The following is a 17,433-nucleotide window of genomic DNA, read 5'->3' as shown; positions in this document are numbered from 1 at the left end:
ACAACAGCCGTAACAGTAGTTTCGGTAATACCTCTCCTGAGTACCGAATAGACGTATTTACTAAATATTTTAGTTATTAAATTTCTAATTAGTTTTTTTATTCCTTCTTAATTATTCATCTAGACTCCATCTTTTATCCATAATTCCCTCAATTAACTTTTTTTTATAGAGCTTTATTTATTTTATTTCATTTTGATTATTTATTTGTTTTATTTATTTTTATTATTTTATATTTTTTTTTTAATTTCATTCATTTTCTAGATTTAATTTATTTTAAATTTATTTTTTTTCCAATTTTGCTCTTTGTAGAAACTAACTCGCAAGGAGATATAGATATTTCTTTTCCGACCACACACCTTCCCTACTCGTTTGTGTTTTTCAATCTTACCATCCTGCAATAAATAGTCTATCAGATGCAAGTATACACAAAAATCCATCCAATTTACAGATTTTAAATCTAATGGACGCATTACACACACACATTCATTCAATCCTAAAACCACAACAGACATCATATTTGAAAACTAAATTTATTCATAACGCATATATAAAACACCATTGCATGCATAAAATATACTACTATATGTAACACCCCGCCTATCATTGTACTAAAATGCTTCGAAAACTTTATTTATTTGGGCTTTTGGTCGCTTTAAACTTAAATTAATTTACATTGTTTAACATTTTTTTTTAGATTTGTGATTTTGATCTATTTTTTTTATTTTTTTTATTATTTTTATTTTATTTTATTTCAAAGGAAAAATTTAGAAAAAAATTAAAAAATGGCGAAACGGGAGAAAACCTGCCTGCGGGAAAAATCTCACGGGAAAGCAGTTTGTCCGTGCGGGTGCAGGCACTGAGTGCGCGCATGCGGATACAGTGGCTGCAAGGCATCCGCACAATGCACATGTCCCATCCACACGCATGCACGTATGTCCCACTCGCCACTGCCGGTGGAGGAAATTTTCCTCCCTTGTTTTTTGTGCCAAGAATCTTTTCTCCTTTCTCTTCAACAAATTTCGCCACTTGGCATGAATTTAATGGTTCTAAAATTCTATCAATTTCCCTTCTCCTTCCCTTCCTATCTACACTTCCATTTCTTCTATTTCTCAAAGGTTTAGAGAGAGAGATAGTAAATTAGTGAGAGAAGAAGAGAAAGAAAGGAAAATGGTGAAAAAAAAATACGAAGGTTTTGGTAAGGAATCTAGTATTATTTTTGATATTTTAAGAAGTATTTTTAGATAAGAAAATTTAATATGATTGTTATTTTGTCTGTTTTGCATGCCTCTATGTTCAAATGAGTTGAATTATTTTGATTTTCAAGCATGCTATGTGAATTACTGACACTTGATGAATTTGCACGTAATATATGTAATATGTAGTCTTCAAACAAAAAAAAATAAAAAGAAAAAAAAAGAAAAAACTGGAATGAAGCCTGTATGATCCGAAATGTATCTGTATCGACATGTATATTACATCAAGTGTCTCGTTAGACTTTTTATCTCTGAGGGGTATTTGTTCCCCTTACCCTTCAAGGTATCTATTTCCCCCTCCCTTATCTAGTCTAGAAAGATATTAGAGCACCGCTCCTAGTGGATGATGACATGCCTTCTAACCATACTGGTATTGCACTATCTGTAGGGGTCACACGTGGCTAAGTAATATCGTGACTATAGATATATGTTATGACCACTATAATTAGTACGACCGTGGGTATAGATCATATCATGGTTTGGCTAGCTGGAAGTGGGTCTAAGCAAATTGTCGTATCTGTATTTGATCTAGTCATTCCACTTGGGCAGTTGAAAATCTGTATCTGCCCTTAGAGATGGAAGTTTGTAACGACTTCGTGAAGCATTACACGAAATATCTGTGAATTTCATGATTTATTTGATTTTCTCTATTATTTGACATGATATATGTATATTTGATTTTCTATGCTAACGTATTATTTTGATATTCAAATAAATAGTTTCTTTTTCTAATAATGAATTAGGTAAACAAGGAAACTAAACGATGAGATAAAAGAATAAACTTTTAAAATCTTATAATGTTAATTTAATATTATTATTTTTACTGAGCATATGGAATTCACTCTTTCCATCTCCCCCTCCAGATGAGGAAAAAAATGAGTAACTGCAAGTATACTTATGCTTGGAAGTTTATGAGGATCCCGTGGATCCACAAGTCTAAGTGCATGACTGTTGTCGCACTCTAATGAATTCTAGTAGCATACTAAAAACAAGTGGCCCTTTTGTTTTATATTTTGTTGCCACTTCTGCCCTCAATGATGTATGTATTTGAAACATTATATGTATATTTGTAAGGGATTTGTTAAGGTTTGATTCCACTACATAAATATTATTATGTAATTGTTATTCTAAATCTGTATCTAACACCCATTTACCTTAATTGGCACTTGGGATTTCACATTATTGGTCTTACCTTCCTGAAAATTTTGAAAAAAAAAAATCTACACACACGAACAAATCAACTTCAGATGACCAAAAAATGCAGACTGGTTGCCTGCACTGTCAATAGGTCGTGGGTAAGTTAGTTCTGCTCATGAACTTTGAGCTGTCCGGATCCAAAGGTGACTACTTTGTCATACTGCATTAAGACAGACTCCAAACCAATATGAGATGCATCACAGTAATCTTGGAATCTCCCCTCATTGTCCGGGAGGATCAACATAGGGATGGAGATGAGATGGCGCTTTAGTTCCATGAAGCTTTCACTGCATGCATAATTCTAAAAATAGGTTACACCCTTTCTGGTGAGTCGAGTCATGGGGGCAGTAATCTTGGTAAATTCGTCCATGAATCATCGGTAGTAGCCTGCCAAGCCAAGAAAACTACGCACCTCGGCCACATTAGTGGGCGGACTCCAACTGGTTACTTATTCCACCTTAGACTAGTCTATAAAAACTCCTTCACTTGAGAATACATGACCAACAAAAGAAACTCGATTCAGCTAAAAGGAACACTTGCTTAGTTTTGCATACAGTTGGTTTTTGGTAGAGAGTCTCCAACACTTCAACCAAATGTTCTATTTGTTCCCCGTGGCTTTTGGAATACACAAGAATATCATCAATAAAGACGATAACGTATCAATCTAATGCGTGTCAGAAAACTAGATTCATTAAGTCCATGAAAGCTGTGGGGCATTGGTCAATTCGAATGACATTACCCTGAACTCATATAATCCATATTTATACCGAAAGGTAGTTTTTGGAATATCTTCCTCTTTAACCCTCAACTGGTGGCACCCAGTTCTAAGATCGATCTTAGAGAAGACCATGGCTCCTTGTAGTTCATCAAAGAGATTATCAATCCAGGGTAAGGGGTACTTACTTTTAACGGTCACTCGATTAAGTTCCCTATAGTCCACGTAGAGTCGGAGGAAATCATCCTTTTTCTTTATGAACAACACCGGAGCACCTCAAGGAGAATGGCTAGGGCGAATGAATTTTTGGGTGATAAGATCAAAAAGTTGATGTTCCAGCTCTATTAGCTCAACGTGACTCATGCTATATGCGAGCTTCGATATCGGTTGGGTTCCAGCTAGTAATTCAATTAGGAACTCTACCTCACGCTGGGGAGGTAGACCAGGGAGTTCAATGGGAAAGACATCAGGGAAATTGTAAATAATGGGTATGGAACACACAACAGGATCGATGTCCATATTCCTGTTCATTCATCTGTTAGAAAAAAAATGATAACAACTTTTATTTCTTTTTCAGGGTTTATAAGGTTATAATTTTACTTTCACAGTCTATTATATGTCCACATTCCTGTTCATTCATCTGTTAGAAAAAAAATGATAACAACAACTTTTATTTCTTTTTCAGGGTTTATAAGGTTATAATTTTACTTTCACAGTCTATTATAGCTCTCTACTTTTCCAACCAATCCATTCCTAATATTACATCAAATCCTACAAAATCTAATAGTATTAGGTTCACACATACTTCTATCCCTGAATTTTTTATCCTACAGTCCTTATATACGCAATGAGCCTCTAGTAGTCTTTTAGATAGAGTTTTCACTACTAACATTTTTTCTAAAGCTTTTGGTTTAAATTTTAAGTTATAAGCAAATGAACAGAAAATAAGAAAGCGAGTTGCACTAGTATCGATCAAAGCCTTAGCAGGAGTATTATGAATAGAAATCATACCCTTGATGAGAACAGGAGTAGGAAAGACTTCAGATTCATTTAAGTGGTACACTTGACCTTGTGCTATGGGTTGGGCTACATCCTTCGATCACTGAGGGCAGTCTTTTATAAGGTGTTGGGTACTTTTGCATCGATAGCAGACGTTATTGATATACCGATAAGGCAGGTCACCATGCGAGTGACCACAATATTGAAAAGGTTGGTTAGCTTGGGCAAGTGGAGTTATAGGTGGGGGCAGGGCAGGAGGAAGGGTAATTTTGGTTTGTTTGTCGGGAGGTTTACTTATTGGATCAGGCAATCTTTTTCTAAGTTTTTGGGGTTATTGTTGGGTATGAACTCGGGCAAAGCGTTGGTGCTTAGCCGAGATAAGATCTTTAACCAACTGGCCATGTTCAAGTACCTCTGCATACTAGCTGGGTCTCAACATCGCAACCCAGTCATAAATATCAGCACGAAGACCTTTGAGAAACTTCCTAACTTTTTGACTTTCGTGGGTGACCATCAAAGGGGCAAACCTAGACAATTGAACAAATCGGGTTGCATATTGGGCTACAAACAAACTTCCTTGATGGAGGCCCTAAAATTCATTTTCTTTCTATTCCCGAGCATAAGCAAGGAAAAAGTTATCAAAGAAAGCCTCCATGAAAGCTTCCCAAGTAGTAAGGGTAAGGAGGACTTTTTTCTTAAGTCGTCACTAGTGTTTGGTTTCCCCGTTTAACATGAAGGCTGGAAGAGGGGATTTTTATTCTTCGGTCAGGTCTAATACAGAGAAGAGTTTTTCTATTTGTAGGATCCAGGCTTCATCTACTAAAGGATCAAGGCCATCTTCAAAGTGTGGGGGTTTAAGTTTCTTAAACTCCACTGTATTATGGAAGATAGACTGATCTATGTTTTGGAATTCAAGTTAGGGGGTAGATTATGGTTAGCTTGGTTTTTTCCTACAGCTCCAGTTAATCCTTGAATGGCTCAGTAAAGTTCTAAAAATTCAGCCCTCATTGCATGATCCAGGGCTTTAAGTCATTCAATATGCTCTACAGATGGTCTTCCTCGTCTCATTCCTATAAAAGAAAAGAAGACATGAGTTGGAGGTTTAGTTTTTGGAAAGAGGATATTTTTCTTCCTTAGATATTCTAAAAAGATTTATCTATCCTTGGCCTCAGTGTAAGGGATTTGTTCTGCGAAATTCTGCTCTGATACCACCTGTGACATCCTAAGTGGCAATTAAGGCAAATAGGTGTCAGATACAGATTCAGAATAATGAGTGCATGATAATATTTATGCAGCGAAATCAAACCTTAATAAATCCCTTATAAATATATATAATGTTCCAAATACATTCATCACTAAGGTCAGAAGTGGCAACATAATACAAAACTTAAGGGCCACTTCTTTCACTATGCTACTGGAATTCATCAGAGTGTGGGAACAATCATGCACTTACACTTATGGATCAACGAGATTCTTATCGACTTCCAAGTGTAGGCCTGCTTATAGTTCCTCATTTTCTTCCTCATCTAGGGAGGGGGGATGGAAAGAATGAGTTCTGTATGCTCATTAACGAAAATAGTATTAAATTAACATCGTAAGATTTCAAAAGTTTATTATTTTATCTCACCATCTAGCTTCCTTATTGACCTAACTCATCATTTGAAAAGAAAACCATTTATTTGAATATTAAAATAGTACGTTAGCATAGAAAATCAAATACACACATATCATGCCAAATAATAACAAAAATCAAATAAATCATGAAATGCACAGATATTTTGTGTCATGTTTCGTGAAGTCATTACAAACTTCCATCTCTGAGAGCGGATATAGATTTCAAACTTCCCAAGTGGAAAGACCATATCAGATACAGATACGGCAATTTGTTCAGGCCCACTTCCAGCTGGCCAAACTATGATATGATCTATGATTATAGTCGTACCAACCATAGTGGTCTTAATAGATATCTATAGTCACGACATTACTTAACCACAGGTGACCCCAATAGATAGTTTGATACCACTCTCATCAGAAGGCATGCCGTCATGCACTAGGAGCGGTCCTCTTACGTCTTTTCAGACCAGATAGGGGAGGGGAAAATAGATACCCTGAAGGGTAAGGAGAATAGATATCCCTTGGAGATAAAAAGACTAACGAGGCACTTGATGCAATATGCATGTCAATACAGACATACTTCGGACCACACAGGCTTTATTCCACTTTTTTCATTTTCATTCTTTTATTATTATAGACTACTTGCATTTATTACATGCAAATTCATTAAGTGTCAGTAATTCACATAGCATGCTTGAAAATCAGAACAATTCGACTCATTTGAACACAGAGGCATGCAAAATAGATAAAATAATAATCATTTAGATTTTCTTATCTAAAAATACTCCTTAAGCAGTCGAAAGTAATACTAGATTTCTTACTGAAACCTTGGTGTTTTCATCTTCACAGTTTTCCTTTCTTTCTATTCTTTTCTCACTATTTTATTATCTCTCTCTCTTTTTCTTTCTCTAAATCTTGAAAAATGGAAGAAATGGAGGTGTGGAGAGGGAGCGAAGGGGAAGGGAAATTTATAGAATTTTGGACCCGTTTGATTCACACCAAGTGGTGAAATCCGGTGAACAGAGAGGAGAAAAAGATTCTTGGCACAAAAAATTAGGGAGGAGAATTTTCTTCACCGGTAGCTGCGGCGCACCACCTAAGGCAGCGGTGCTGCACAGGCCTGTTGCTGCTTGCGCAGGGCCTAGGCATACTAGGTGTCGCATGCCTAGCCTACTGTGCGTGCGGTGGTGCTGGGTGGTACTGTGGAGGAGCAGGGTTGTATCGGGGTGGCTCGGGATCCTCTCACTGCAGTGGTGGCTGAACCTGTGGTAGCAGGGGAGGGTTAGGTAGCTCTCTCCTCTCCTCTTGGCCCTGCTGGGCAACGTTGAGTCTCTACAGCATCTCAAATATCCGGTCAACATCTTGTCTAAGTGAACCATCTCGAACTGCTCGGTTTAGTCGGGGTCTTCCTCTCCTCATCTCTTTGTACCTGCATTGCATAAGGAAGGGTTGAGTGATAATTCATTGATTTGGTGTTTCTCTAAGTATCGTTGTGTAAGGAACGGGTCCGAGAAATGCGGCTCTGATACCAACTGTAACGACCCCGAAAATCCAAAAAAATATATATAATAATTTAAGTGCAGAAGTGAAACAAAATGTTAAAGTTTACATCCCTTACACAATAACTTAAAAGTACTGAACAACATTACAGAATGAATTCTTCGAAAGAAACACGAGAAATAAAAAAAAATAATGAAAAATAGAAAGTATCTAGCATCTACTTGTAATCTTCTTGCGGATCGGGCTCTAGAACCAGGTCCTCTTGATCTGAAATGGTTAAATAAAGGATGAGCTACACTAGCCCAGTAAGGATATCACACTATATCACCGACACAGAAGCAAAGGTTGGTATAAAATCAAAACAATTAATGGAACATTAAATTTAGCAAATTCGTTTATCAATCATAAAATTATTTATCATTCACTTACCATTGTGGAATTTATGAAAACAACCTATATAGACAATAATACCATACAGATCATAACTTTATGAACAATCAACAACATAGAACATATCATAAATTCATATCCATTAACAATAAACCAAATTATAATCGTTTCTCATTTCACCAACCTACTAGTATCCATGGGGGTTCATAGGGGTGTCCCCGCAACACATGAACCCTTTCCCTTAACAATCTCAATTACAGGGCCGTCCCCATACCCCGTCCGGTATGAGCCCTAAGACATTAAACCTCAATACCTTGTTCGGTATGAGGGTGAAGCGGGCCGTCCCATACCCCGTCCGGTATGAGACAACATTCACGGTAAGGTTCCCTATGAACCCGGTCCGTCCACCATCTCCCAGGATATCTAGTGAGGCTGTCATTCTATCTGTTTATTTGATCTCCTTTTCTGTTTTCCCTTAGTCTCCATTACCAAATCAAACATAATCACATAAACAAATAAACATGCATCCGGTAATGCAATCATGTCTCAAATTCCAAAATCAAATAGTGGTCAGGTAACGCAGTAATACATGGATTTAAACCATAAAATAGATAAAGTAGATACCATCATGCTTTTAGATTGTAAAATAAATTAACAGAAATCAACAAAGAACAATGTTCGGTTCGGGCTCCATTAGAAATCTGTAATTAATTATGCAGATCTATTTAATTTGTACAAAAAACCGTATTATTATTTATTCAAAGTTCATGTAATATCTTACTTAATATATATATAATTAATTAAAAACAAATATTTGATTAATTCTATTGTCGCCAACTATATTACAATTAACTTTTGAATTTTAATCCATGTGCTAAAGAACTTATTTGTCATTTATTTTTTAAAAAGTGAAAAAAGACAATTTTATTGAGATATTAATAGAAGTTTATCACCACACTTAATGTAAAAAGCCACATAGCACAAAAATATCGATTGTACTTTACAATAATGTGATTAGTTATTTTAATGTAATATCGCTACTTTAAATCATGTTTTTATATACCAATATATAAAAATTGGTTAGTAATTAACCTTAGAAACATGATCTAATTGTAAATGAAAATTTTGAAATACCCTTTAACATCCTACTCAAAGTATAGTGTAATATAAAAAATAAGTCGATAATGATAACAATATAAAATATATGGAGAAGGTAACTAACTTTCCATAATACTTCTTTGCATCAATCAAGAGAACTAACTAATTATTGAAGAACAATTACAATGTGAGAAGAGAATAAATGTGTAGGATTGATTATTTCATATAGTCTGTGAAAAATGTAAGTGTGACATCTCGATGTCCAAGAGCAACAACGTCAAGTTTATCTATTAAACAAAATTTTCTTTTTTAAATATACTATCTATTATATTTTAAGTTTTACTATAAAATTTTATTATTTTAATAATTTTAACCCTACTGCATGCAGGTGCATAAACCGATACCAAGGAGGCAGTGAGGACACTGCTACCTTTAAGAAACGGGAATTACATTATATCAGTAAATAGTAAACGGTAAACAATTCTGTATCCATCCAATCAAATAGTAGGGTTCCTATCAGTAAACAGTAAAGTAGTGAAAACAATCATAACAATAATTTCAGTAATACCCCTCTTGAGTACTGAATAACCATATGTACTAAATATTTTAGTTATTAAATTTTGATTAGTTCTTTTTATTCTTTTTTAATTATTCATCTAGAGTCCATCTTTTATCCATAATTCCCTTAATTAACTTTTTTTCTTGAGTTTTATTTATTTTATTTCATTTTGATAATTTATTTCTTTTATTTATTTTTATTATTATATATTTTTTTTAATTTTTTTTTTATAATTTACTTCTTTTATTTACTTTATTCTATTTTTTTATTGATTTTTTTAATTATTTTAAAACTAGTATATTTCGTTCATTTTCTAAATTTAATTTATTTTAAATTTCTTTTTTTTTTAATTTTGTTCTTTGCAGAAAACTAATCCACGAGGAGATATATATATATATTTTCTTTTCCAAACCCGTACCTTCCCATCTTGTTTATGTTTTTCCATCTTACCATCCTTTAATAAACATTTTATTAAATACAAGTATACATAAAAATCCATCCAATTTATAGATTTTAAACCAAATGAACACATGACGCGCACACACACATTAATTCAATCTTAAAACCACAATAGATGTCATATTTAAAAACTAACGTTATTCATAATGCTTCTATAAAACACCATTGCATGCATAAAATATATTACTATAGGTCCTACTTTCCTGACGAATTCAAAAACAATCTGCATGTGGGAATAAATCAACTTCAAATGATTAGAGAACAAAGACAGGTTGCCTGCACTGTCAACAGTGGGTTACAATTTGTTTTTGTCAAACCAATGATTTCTAGAAATAGATTTGTCACTAAAGTTTGGATTAAATGAAGCTAGACCCTTATAAGAACCTAAATGAACCTTAAAAGCATAATAAATTTAAGAATCAAAATCGAAAAAGGGAAAGGAAGGCTAACATACCTGCATTATTTGAAGGTGTAACAGAAACAGAGCCTTGTTGAGCTCGATTTATTTCTATTTTAGACAGGGAGTATGGGAGAAGTGAACAGCTTAAGAGGAAAACATCATTAGAACAATGACCAAAAAATGCTTACCTCTCAGAAGGAAAGGTCTGAACACCTCTACACCCTCACAATCAGTCACTCCCTTCCTCCTAATTTACACTCTGTTTTTACTTTTGCACTCTCTCTCAAATTCTTTAGAGTAGAATTTTACAATTTTTTTACAAGATGGATATTACAATAAGTCTTATTTTATACTATAACTTATGAAATCATTGAACTCAAGTAAAGAATCATAAACTATTTAAAGTAAATAAAGAATTATCGCTATTTAAAATGTGATGAGAAAGAAACAATGTTATTGAGATAATGTTAAAAGTTAGTCACGCTAAAATATTTTTTTTTTGAATTTTAAGTAACAAGAACTCGATCTTTTGGTCTTTTTAATCTAAAAAATCCTCTAAAAATTTTATAGTTTTACAACTTTTTTCTAATTTTTAGAAGATGAGTTTTATGGAAATTCAAAATTCTGGATGAAGATGGTGAGTGCTATTGGAACAATGAATCTCAAAAGAAAAAGCGACTTAAGGAAAATGAGATAGATGGAAATAGCTTTGAATATTTTCTGCTAATTATTTTTTAATTTCATAATTTTTGTCTTTAGAAGTCCAATTTAATGATAATAGTTAACCAAGTCCACCCTCTTCACATTTCTTTGCAATCCATATATAAATATGTATGTATAATTATTACCTTGATAATTGATTAAAATTAGATAATTAAGTGTTAAATACTTCAAAATATAACTAAATTTGTTGACCATACAAGTATGAAACTATAAATTTTTATCAAAAATTTATGGAACAAAACTTAGAGAATCACAATAACTTAATAATTTTTTATTTCAAATTAGTAATTTAAGAATAAAAAATATGTCACAAAATTTAGCTAAGTTTTTTTGTACACATATGATTTATATAAAAGAAATTTGTGGTAAAGTTGAATTTTTGTTTCGATTTTGTCATAATGCTATTATATGAGAGAACTTCATCAAAATCCTTATAAGATATCAAGATTCTAATTTGGTAGAAATTTGTGATATCCAACTAGATTTTTTTTGTTTTCAAATCGGTTTGTTATTTTCTGAGAAATCATAGTTTATTAAACAATTGAATATTTTTCCTAATATTCAAAAGTCTTGGCTTCATGAAAACTACGATCATTAATTTTTTGTTTGTTAAGTATGAATTGTTGATCAACATGCTAAATTTTTTATTTCATACCTAAATTCTCATTATTTCTTTTAATAAATTGCTCTATTTTTATTACTTAATGTTATACATTTGTTTGTTTCTTTTAAAAAATCTCCTATACTTTATAATAATGTGATTAGTTATTTTAATTTAATATTTTAATTTAAATCATATATCTATATATCAATATATAAAAATTGATTAAAATTTAATATCAGAAATATGATCTAATTGTTAATGAAAATTTTAAAATACCTTTTAACATCCTACTTAGTATAATATAAAAACTACACACTAAAGGTATACATGGTCACATTTAGCACCTTGTGACGCTTTAAAATGAGTGAATACTCGTTACTTTGTAATATTAAATTAATTTATTACTGATCTTGTAAGTTTAATATTGATTATACATGAAATCGAATACAACTCTAACCTCCTGTAATAAACACTCTAGCTTAGTGATTATGTAGATGGTCAAAGATCGTCTCAGCCTAAAGCATTAGTATATCCTATATTAATGGTAAAAAGAGAGAAGAAATTTTCTCAAAGTTTAATTGAAATGGCTATAAAGTCTTAACTATCAATGTTATATAACATCTAATCACTCTTTAAAAAAATCTTTCTTTTGATGGGACGATTAACATTAAAATAATATATCTCATTAGTAATTCAATCTTATATGCTTAAACTAAGCGTATTGGATTCATTTATCATAATTCGTTAAAAAATAATAAATGGACAATCATATGTCAAATTTAAATCAACAGATGATCAATATTGTTGGAAGGCTCATACACAGATATTCGAGCTTGTTTCAATACTCTCGAGGAATATGAAAGCTTGCAATAATAATATGCAACATTACAATCAATTTTAAGAGCATTTTTCTTAGGAGTTACAAGAATCGAATTCCCAAGTTAATTGTTTTCCTCATAAAAAACTTCACTAGCTCTACTTCATCCTCATCAAACTTGTAACCTGATATCTTATTGAACTTAATCTTGTATGGATCAGGAACAAACATATCAAGTTCATTCTTTTAGTGAAGCTCTTAGTGAGATGTGTTCGAAGCCATTTAGCTGGAATAATAACTTTAAATGTATCCATATCATTAGTAATTATCATAAAGAAAATCATCCAAGAAAAATACATCTACAATGAAAAAGGATGTTGGTATTGATGGCACAAGGGAATCCTTACCGAATGGAAACGAGTGCAACATGGGCTTGGGACCCATAAGATTTTACTCATACAGATCTTCTCTAAAGCTTCCTCATTTAAACCTTATGACCTAAGATTTACACTGTAGAAAATATTAACATTCAACATCTAGATATTATATTTTTGCCTGAAGATTAAGAAAAATATAAAGAAACTTGTTTTTTTTTCTTCAAATGAATGGAGGTTAAGTGCATAACTTTGAGCTTTATTATAATAAATAACTTGAGAGGTTATCTGGTCTTTACAAAACAAACTTTTTGCTATACCTTTTTGTTGCATCAATCAAGAACACTGAGTTTAATTAAAGAACAATTGAATTGTTATGGGAGGATAAATAACATACGGTTGAGTATTTTATATAGGCCGTGGAAAATATAGATTTTATTATACTATAACTTAAAAAATCTTTGAATTTAAATGAAAAATCTATAGTTATTTTGAAAGTGATTTCATTTTTTGAAATCTTGAACTTAAATGAAGAATCAAACGCTATTTGAGATACGATTTTATTATATTTGTATGATATCTTACTTAATATATATAAAGTAATTAAAAACATTGATTTGATTAATTACATGGCCGCCAACTGTATTAAAAGATGGAGGTTCCCCAACTGACCTTATGAGAGGTAAATCTTTATCATTATTTTTATTGTATATGCATATATTTAAACGCTATTTGAGATCTTGAACTTAAATGAAGAATCAAACACTATTCGAGATACGATTTTATTATATTTGTATGATATCTTACTTAATATATATAAAGTGTATATATGTGTTTCTAAAAAATAGACTGTGATGCTAATGGGGAAATGTCAAGTCACAAAAGTTATAGAGGGTGTACAAGAGGTTAAAAATGCATAATACACCTCTTGTGCCTGCTTTTTTTATAACAAGAGTCGCTTTAAGGACTGTGAGTGGCACTTGCATTTATTATATGCCGAATGCATAGCCTAAATCTCCAATCATCATTTTAGTTTAATGATTAAACAGATTAAAAGTTTTATCTTTCTGACTTTATGTCGACTCTACATAAAATCTAGACTGCATGATCATATTTTTTTATTAACGGCCCAAGCTTGATCACTTCTTTCAATTAGAATTTGAATGCACGTGCCATATTTCACCCGTAGTACACAAATCACTACAGTGTTGGCAATAGCATTTGCAGAGGCTCTGAGTGTGGAGGTGGTGGACGACAAGACTCTCTAACTAGTCATCCTTTTTTCAGGTTTTGTGGTGCCCATGCATTGGAAGCTCTTATCAAAAGTGCTTGTTGCTATATGACGGGTGATGATTAGACTTAAAAATTTGTGTTTGGAATTTGGGTTTTAGAGAAGAAAAAAAAAAACTCTTTGAAATTAATGAGCTAGAAGACAATAGAGGATATATATATGTATATATGTATATTCTTTTTCTACCTCAAAAGTTCTCTAACAATAATACTACATATTGTTTAAGTAAGCATATTTATATTTATAAAAAATGTACATATATAGTATATTTAAAAAAAATCCAAGGTATCCTTGAATTTATTTTTTGGTTTATCATAATTCTATTATTTAAGAGAATTTTACTAAAATTCCTAAATGAAATAAAGAATTGTATTTACTAGAAACTAGCGATATGCTATTATCACTCTTTAAAAAAAATTTCTTTTGATGGGACGACTAACATTGAAGTAATATATCTCATTAGTAATTTAATCTTATATGCTTAAACTAAGAGCATTGGATTCATTTATCATAATTCGTTAAAAAAATAATAAATAGACAATTATATGTCAAATATAAATCAATAGATGATCAGTATTGTTGGAAGGCCATAAATAGACATTCAAGTTTGTTTCGATGCTCTCAAGGAATAGAAAAGCTTGCAATAATAATATGCAACATTACGATCAATGATAATGTGAGACATTTGTTTGCAGCGCAAAATTAAACAGGTGCGATCATACCAGTGCTAATGCACCGGAACCCATCAGAACACTGCAGTTAAGTGTGCTTGGGCGAGAGAAGTACTAGGATGGGTGACCTCCTGGGAAGTCCTCGTGTCGCATCAATTTTTTTTCAGACGGGTCATTTGACGTTACGCGCCACTGGAACTATGGTCCGCTGGTTTAAACGCAATTGTGAGTCAAGAAGCAGGGGCATTTTAATCGATATTAGAACGAGAAGGAGAGGTGCAGTGTGAACGCACAAGGAAACAAATGATGGGAGGGGGAAGGGAAGGAGAAGGAGTGTATGTATTTTCAGCACAAAATGAAACAGGTGCGATCATACCAGCACAAATGCACCAGATCCCATCAGAACTCCGCAGTTAAGTATGCTTTGGCGAAAGTAGTACAACGATGGGTTACCTCCTTGGAAGTTCTCCTGTTGCACCCATTTTTTTTTTCAGATGGGTCATTCGACGTTACACGCGACTGAAACTATGGTCTGATGGTTTATATGCAAATGTGAGACAATACGGAGGGGCATTTTAAATTATATTAGAACGAGAAAGAGAGGTGAATTGTGAATGGACCAGGAAACAAATGATGGGAGGGGGAAGAGAGGAGAAGGAGTGTATGTATTTGCAGCACAAAATGAAACAGGAGGGATCATACCAGCATTAATGCATTGTATCCCATCAGAACTCCGCAGTAAAGTGTTCTTGGGCGAGAGTAGTACTCGGATGGGTGACCTCCTGGGAAGTCCTCGTGTTGCACACATTTTTTTTCGAATGGGTCGTTCGACGTTACGCGTGAATGGAATTATGATCCGCTGGTTCATTCGCAAAGGTGAGTCACGGTGCCGGGGCATTTTACTTGATATTAGAACGAGAAGGAGAGATGCAGAGTGCACGCACAATGAAACAAATGACGGGAGGGGGATGGAAGGAGAAAGAGTGTATGTATTTGCAGCGCAGAATGAAACATGAGCGATCATACCAGCACTAATGCAATAGATTCTATCCGAACTCCGCAAGTTATGGGTGCTTGGGCGAGAGTAGTACTAGGATGGGTGACCTCCAGCGAAGTCCTTATATTTCACCCATTTTCTTGGGAAGTTCTCGTGTTGCACCCATTTTTTTTTTCAGATGGGTCGTTCGACGTTACACGCGACTGGAACTATAGTCCGCTGGTTTATACGGAAATATGAGTCAAGAAGTAGGGGCATTTTAATCGATATTAGAACGAGAAAGAGAGGTGTAGTGTGAACGCACAAAGAAATAAATGATGGGAGACGGGAGGGAAGGAGAAGGAGTGTATGTATTTTCAGTGTGAAATGAAACAAGTTCGATCATACCAGCACAAATACACCGGATCCCACCAGAACTCTGCAGTTAAGTGTGCTTTGGCGAAAGTAGTACAAGGATGGGTTACCTCCTGGGAAGTTCTCGTGTTGCACCCTTTTTTTTTCAGATGGATCATTCGATGTTACGCGCGACTGGAACTATGGTCTGCTGGTTTATACGCAAATGTGAGTCAAGACGCAGGGGCATTTTAATTGATATTAGACTGAGAAGGAGAGGTGAAGTGTGAACGCACCAGGAAACAAATGACGGGAGGGGGAAGAAAGGAGAAGGAGTGTATGTATTTGCAGCGCGAAATGAAACAAATGCGATCATACCAGCACTAATGCACCGGATCCCATCAGAACTCCGCAGTCAAGTGTGCTTGGGCGAGAGTAGTATTTGGACAGGTGTCCTCTTGGGAAGTCCTCGTGTTGCACCCATTTTTTTTTGGATGGGTCGTTCTACGTTACGTGCGAATGGAATTATGAATCGTTGGTTCATTCGCAAAGGTGAGTCACGGTGCCGGGGCATTTTACTTGATATTAGAACGAGAAGGAGAGATACAGAGTGGATGCACAAGGAAACAAATGACAGGAGGGGGGATTGAAGTAGAAAGAGTGTATGTATTTGCAGCGCAGAATGAAACATGAGCGATCATACCAGCACTAATGCAACGGATTCTATTAGAACTCCGCAAGTTAAGGGTGCTTGGGCGAGAGTACTACTAGGATGGGTGACCTCCTACGAAATCCTTATATTTCACCCATTTTCTTGGGAAGTCCTCGTGTTGCACCCATTTTTTTGTAGATGATTCTTTTGACGTTACGCGCGACGTGAATTATGGTCCGCAGGTTTATTCGCAAATGTGAGTCATGGCGCCGTGGCATTTTACTTGATATTTGAACAAGAACGGGAGGTGCAGTGCGCACGCATAAGGAAACAATTGACGGGAGGGGGAAGAAAAGAGAAGGAGTGTATGTATCTGAAGCGCGAAATTATAACAGGTGCGATCACAACAGCACTAATGCACCGGATCCCATCAGAACTCTGCAGTTAAGTGTGCTTGGGCGAGAGTAGTACTCGGATTGGTGACCTCCTGGGAAGTCCTTGTGTCGCACCAATTTTTTTTCGGATGGGTTGTTCTACGTTGCGCGCGAATTGAATTATGAACCGCTGGTTCATTTGCAAAGGTGAGTCACGGTGCCGGGGCATTTTACTTGATATTAGAACGAGAAGGAGAGATGCAGAGTGCACGCTCTAGGAAACAAATGACGGGAGGGGAGATGGAAGGAGAAAGAGTGTATGTATTTGAAGCGCAGAATGAAACATGAGCGATCATACCAGCACTAATGCAACGGATTCTATCAGAACTCCGCGATTAAGTGTGCTTGGGCGA

General features: G+C 34.3%; 5 pseudogenes; all 5 read left to right on the top strand.

Annotated features, from left to right (window-relative positions):
- The first annotated feature begins 14,701 nt into the window (after positions 1-14,701).
- Positions 14,702-14,820, top strand: LOC148256156 (5S ribosomal RNA; annotated as a pseudogene).
- A 206-nt stretch (positions 14,821-15,026) lies between these two features.
- On the top strand, positions 15,027-15,145 carry LOC148256155 (5S ribosomal RNA; annotated as a pseudogene).
- An 889-nt stretch (positions 15,146-16,034) lies between these two features.
- LOC148256154 (5S ribosomal RNA) lies at positions 16,035-16,153 on the top strand (annotated as a pseudogene).
- A 205-nt stretch (positions 16,154-16,358) lies between these two features.
- On the top strand, positions 16,359-16,477 carry LOC148256153 (5S ribosomal RNA; annotated as a pseudogene).
- Positions 16,478-17,039: 562 nt separating this feature from the next.
- LOC148256152 (5S ribosomal RNA) lies at positions 17,040-17,158 on the top strand (annotated as a pseudogene).
- The last annotated feature ends 275 nt before the right edge of the window (positions 17,159-17,433 follow it).

Source organism: Carica papaya, chromosome 5 (genome assembly GCF_054855325.1).
Source record: "Carica papaya isolate Zhongbai chromosome 5, ASM5485532v1, whole genome shotgun sequence".
Classification (NCBI taxonomy): domain Eukaryota; kingdom Viridiplantae; phylum Streptophyta; class Magnoliopsida; order Brassicales; family Caricaceae; genus Carica; species Carica papaya.
Note: the sequence above shows the minus strand (reverse complement) of the source record. Positions and strands in the feature narration are given on the sequence as shown.